This window comes from Calliopsis andreniformis, chromosome 7 (assembly GCF_051401765.1).
Source record: "Calliopsis andreniformis isolate RMS-2024a chromosome 7, iyCalAndr_principal, whole genome shotgun sequence".
Classification (NCBI taxonomy): Eukaryota; Metazoa; Arthropoda; class Insecta; order Hymenoptera; family Andrenidae; genus Calliopsis; species Calliopsis andreniformis.
Genome location: NC_135068.1, coordinates 1,928,301 through 1,934,691, shown reverse-complemented (window position 1 = coordinate 1,934,691; position 6,391 = coordinate 1,928,301).

The window sequence follows — 6,391 nt, the reverse complement described above, 5'->3', positions numbered from 1 at the left end:
ATCGCCAATTTACTGGAAAGGATCTTTAACGACATATACATCAGAACTGTGGTCTGTGCTGGCGAAATTTGGTAACCACCAGAAGACAAGCGAGAGAATACCATACGATATTTTTACGAAAATTTAATGGAGGGATACGAGAGCGTAACAGACGCCTACCACCACATCCGTAGCCTTTCTGACTGTCACGAATGTATCGGGATATACAAGATTTTATCAAGAATTGTGGAAGCTGACAGAAGCAAAAACTAGTTCGTACTAAAATTCGCGAATCCATGCTGATAGCGGATATTCTCGCAAAACTCTCTTTGACAAAATTGGATTAGACACTGTAAGACATCTTTCCATAACATCTAGTAGGAATAAGCACAATCGTACTATACAGTGCTAATTATCAGAATTTTGTACGGTTATTACACTACCAGATATTAAGACAATCACCGTAGGCAATGTCTTATTACGATATTTTATAGCGATTTACGGAGCACCGCGAGGAATTTTAACAGAGCGTGGAAGAATAATGTTATTAATAATGTTATACAAAGGATCGCTAGAGTTAATCACGTCACCTTTTTTGAATATTGTCCACAAAGAAGCGGATGACTCGAGAGGAGCCACATTGGCCTCACCGAATACTTAAAACGTTACAAGAAAAAATCTGAGGACTGGAACTTACCAATACTGTATTTTGTAACATATTCATACAATACATCAGTACACGAGGCTACAAAGTTACCTCCATATGAGATAGTGTTCGGCAAACTAGTTAGAGATCCTTTTACATCAATGTCTGGCGAAGAACTACTTATGTACCCTTATGTAGAAAATCAGGCTATGAACAGAATGAAATTTACATTCCAACAAATTACGTTCTAAATTAAACTACGATAAAAAATGTAACCAAGTCATTTTCGAGCGAAGTGATCTCGTTTAAGTACTCGAGGAACCACGTCTAGCAAATTTCGATCTGCATTACGAAGGTCCATGTATTATTCATAGTATTATGGATCTCAATAACATAATACTAATAGCTGATAACAGGCAAAAATTTGTGGAACATTTAGACAAATTAAAATATGTACATATTAAAACCAGGCCGATCGAATGCAATTAAAATTTGCACATACTAGAGCATATTGCTAAAACACACAACTGCGGAAAAATGCGCAAATAGGTCTCGTGACTCAGTAAACGCTATAGGTAAACGCAGTGGTTCTCCACTTTTTTAAAATAATTTATTAAAGTCTAATTAATTGGAGATATCTGTAATCAAAATTGTATCAATAACTAGGAATCTTATTGTGTTGAAACACAATCTAGGATTATATTTCGAAGCGTTATGACCGCTCCACGTTTTGTACGTCACTTGGAAAATTGTAATCGTATTAAATGTTTTTGATATACTAGACCTGATAGACCTGATGTAAGCCTACAACTCGAAAGAGTGAAGGTATAATCAAAATAAGCTTAGAACGCAATTTAGCTGATGCGATAAAGTATGAAGATCTACTGCAAAATCTATTAGGTAAAGTCGGTCAACTTCAAACGCGAAGCGCCCTGCTAGGGTTCATAGGATTCTTTTCGGCTCATTGAGGGAAGACGATGTCGAGTATTATAACCAAGAAATAGATAAAGTTTACAAGAACCAAAAGCAATTGTTATAACTGTTAGCGAATCAAACCCATGTTGTCTGATCGGAATTTCAGGAAATCTATAACAATCTAAAAACTTTATCGAATACCTTGAACACCTTGAACACTAGAATAAAAGAAATAACTTTCGGATTAGTTATTAAATGAACAACAATTTAAATTTGAATTAAAATCGACTGCCACTTCCAGGGCATACCAAATAGGCACATAGACTGATACATGACGGTACTGATCCTACTTATGTATGTAATAATTTTTACATACGTATTATGTAAAAATTATTATACGAAATTGGGAGCATTGCATCTAGCCATAGTAACGCATGGTCAGCTAGTAAAGGCATGTCAACAAATCATGAAAGTTACACCACAACAAGTACAGGGTGTAACAGAATTAAAGGTGGTCTATGTGAAAGGTCGTCTCCTCTTAGTACTCGATATCCCTCTACTAGATAAGACTCTGTTTGACTTGTACTATCTACACCCATGTCCCTCTTCCCAACATGTATCCCATGACATCAGTGTCCTAATCTATATTCCACCCCAAAGTAATTACCTGGAAATAAACCAAGAAGACGAGGAAGTTATCTTGCCGAACAAGAATTACCTCGACGAGTGCAGAAAAGACGCTCGTATGTTCATCTGTGAAACCGCACTTTTATTAAAAAATTTGGAAAAACGCCTAGCTGTGAGACAGATTTCTTAACGCAACCACAAAACATCAAGTGGACAAGATATAACATCTATCCCTTGCCAATCGGTTAAGTCTTCGTAGGATAATTGGAAGCCCATAACAGCTGGATCTTTTCTGCGAATGGCATTAAACCCTTGCAGAACAGATACAACAAGATTACCGGTTAGAGGCGAGTGGATGGGGGAGGAATCTTAAAAATGTGAAGCAGCGATAGGAGCAACGAGACTCAGCCTTGAGATATATCACAGAGATCTAGAACACTACGTTTGAGTCATTTCTCGGAATTGACAACTCACTTTATTCTGGAACTAACGCATCACCATAACAAGATTATACAACATCATCATCATGAAAAACAGCTATTGTTGGCTACACCATAAAGAAAACTCGATAGTACTGCAAGAAATAGAAGGCTAAGCTCAAAATTTGAACTACTGATCATAGTGTAAGCTGAGTTATTAATTTAACACAGAAACAAAAAAGGACACTCGGATAGTAAACACACTGAACTCTTTAATGCACAAATCAAACTGTCCTTAGCGACTTATGATGTACTAATGCTTCTTCCTGCGTTCTTCCTCCTATTTTGTACGTGACTGGTTGCTCGTAAGCAAATACTTATTTATCCTACAATAGTATGACATGAATGATGCAGTATGCTATACATGGGTTTCCAGCTTTAGAAGAATTAGTTCTCGTCATTATCGAATGGATTGTTTTGAGCCGTTGGATTAATTAACGACCACGGAGGAACGCCATAATTCCTCCATCTTTAAAACGGAACCCACCTTTTAAGCTCGAATAAACACAAACAGTTAGAAAAATCGTATCTCCACCCATCTCCTTAACGATAACTCCCTTTTCAAACGACCCTACCCACTATAGATCCATCAATTGCAAAGAAACACATTCAGTGAGTTGAACAGTATCGCCACGTGAAATTCCAGAAATTCCGATTTGGACATCGTAGTATATTAAGGGAATCAGCGTTATCACATGTACATCCGATAGGGTTCCCCACTCCAAAATTGTAAGCCAAAATTTAGGAATGCAAACATGCTGCGGAAAGGTTGTGTATCATTAATCAAAATTGAAAAGTCAAGTACCTTTTGCAGTCAGCAACGATTAACCATGCCATAGTACCACCAAAGCTCAATAATAAGCGTATAAATTGTATAACCCTGTTTTCATTTAGCATTTAAACCTAAAATTAAAGAAAGTAGATAATATATATTGTTGTTTAGTAGGTAAGATAGAAAATAAGACAGACGTCGAACAAGAGGACTCTACACAAAATAGACCCGCGAGTCCCCACTATTTTGTGTTTTAAGGAGGAGGATGTTACACCTGGTCTTAGTGACTTCGAATTTGAATTTCGAAACGATTCAAAGCTTTTCAAAACCGTGAAGATTTGAATAATTTCAAACATGATTCGAAGCCTAAAATTTTTCAATGTCTTTGAAAGTCTTGAAATTTGAATGTATGAAATTTTGAAGACTTTCAATTCGCGAATCCTTATCATTTAAGTATTGAAGTAACTCTAATTCTAGAATATTACTGTCACTTTGAGCAATCTCATTTATCGGCTTCTCGATGAAAGAAAAAAGTCATCGGTTTCTATATCTTGCACTTTGTTTTGTAAAGATGAAGTCAATCGAGCTCGTAAAGACGGAGTTGCTATTTGTTTGTGACAGATTGGTCGCACATAGCGCTCATATTTTTTCAAGAATTCAATATCTATGAAAGCAAATGTGGGGGTATACTCAGTATTTCACTTACCTCCGATACTTTGAGTTCTATCGTCAATATTTCTTTTATACTGTCATGTACAGAATTCCATCACGTTGGGCAAGGTATTTTTGGTAAATGTCCAACAATTTTGCAGTACATTTCATTAGCTTTTGATTCGGATCGATTAAGTTTTACTCCATAAGGTTGAACATTTTAACATTGCAGACTGATATATTTTCATGTAATGTTATTCAGCAACTTTATTTGAATCTTTAGCAGCTATCAAACTCAGTGTATGACTACAATATTTATGATGTTTTGGCAAACTGTAATAATTATCCTGAATACCTGCGATGCTTTAAATATTGTCTACACTTGAAACCTGTAATGTTTTATCTTCTTCTGTACATTTCGATTCTTGTTCTTCTATTTTTGAATATTATATTTAAATGTTTCGAAAGTTTTAATGAAATTGCTTAGATTAATTATCCGTAACAGTATACGTAATTTTATCAAAATTTAAATTAAACTGTTTATGTATATCGATGATTATTTCTGCAATTCGAATGTGTGTATGAGGATTTCGACTGTCGTTTAAAATTCGAATCTATCTAATGTATAGTCATTCCAAGGAAACTTTTTCGTAACAAGACGTATTTCGGCAGCTGTACAAACATATTTTACTTCTTCTAAGGTTTTTTTTATACATTGAAACATATTTTTATATTTTTTGTTGACCTTCATAACTAGACTTTTTCGACACATGAATTTCATTTCTGATTTTAATTTACTGAGTTCTGATATTAACTTTTGACTCTTTTTCTTTCTTACATTTCGTCTTTCCAAAAATATCACGCTGTTATCCCTAAGGTAATTTATTCTAAATTCTTTAAAACTTTTTTTAAAATCAATTATCGATTTTTTATATTTTAAAGTTTTATTAATTTAAAAATCCTCCCAATCAAATAAAACAATAATTTAATAACCTTCTAAATTCATTAAATATTAAATTTTATCCATCCCCGAGAGCCGTTCCAAACGCACCACAGGGCGGGCGAGTTTGACGTCGCTCACGACCCTGGGTGCGCCGGAAGTGGAAGCAGACGCCAAGGCAGACGACGTGTGCCCGTCTTAAGCGCCTCTTCACCAGTAGCAGTGCTGAACACTGTGACCTGGTGGTTTACCACGGTGTTCTCTCGGTCGATGGATAAGGACGCGGGGGAGCCCATCCGCGTCGGTACTGAGGAATCCGAAGCCCTCTGCACCGTAAACTGTAGTTCCTTTCGTTGTCATTGCTCATAACCGATGCCCCATTGCGGGTGGGCCCGTACCCAATACTCCATACGTACTTGCCGTAGTTGTCACCCGTTGATCCGTCGCGTTGCCAGCTCACCGCGTTCGTCCTCCGCGTCCAGCAAATTGGCCCTCGCAATCGAGTTACCAACTACTGGAGCGGAGGTTCAGGGACCCCGCGTGGAGGTGTGGTGAGTGGACTAGAACCAGTCGGGCCCCCAACTTCGCCGAAATTCCCCTCACCTGGCTAGTAAGCTCGTCAGGGTGTTGGTAGAACATCAGCTCCATCGGAATTCCCGCCAAGGCAGACGTGCCCGGACGAGATCCTTCCAGCCCTTGTGTCCCCAGCCTGTGTGGACCTGGCTTAGGTCGTCTTATCGAGAAAGCCCGGCTAACGGTCCCCCGACGCCCCCTTCCCTACCGCTTTACCAGGAGCACGCATCTCAGCTCTGGGCCCTGCTTTCCCCCCAGCTTCTCTTACCTGTTGACGTTTCTTGCGCACTTCTTTCTTCTTTTTCTTCTTCAGCGGAACCGAAACTCCTCCCCCGAGACGTACCACTCCCTGAGCCCCACTCATGCCGGGCTCTTCGCTTTGCGGCAATTTATCCAAGGATGCCCCTGCTTTCCATAGGTCCAACAAGCTCCCTCTTCTTCCACTTTCCTCTTCGTTGTCGATGCGGTATCCCGATTCAGGATTTCTTCTCTTCCCCTCCTTCCCTGAAACTCCGAGCGCGGAAGCGGGTTGAATCCTTTCGCAGGCACCGTTCGTTACGCCTCGTCCCGTGCCAGCGCCTCCACGGGTTCCACCTCGAGGGCCCGAAAAACAACAGTCCCCAACGATGTGAAGCCGCCCACACGCAGCGACCTCCTGATCTCGTTACTCTCCAGGACGGTGATAAACTGAGAGGTCACTAACTTGTCCCGCGTCTCCGCAGGACACTCCGGAAACGCGGTACCCGCTAGCTTCTCCACAACCGAAGTCTGCGACGTCAGGGACTCCCCTCTCCGTTATTGACAATTTT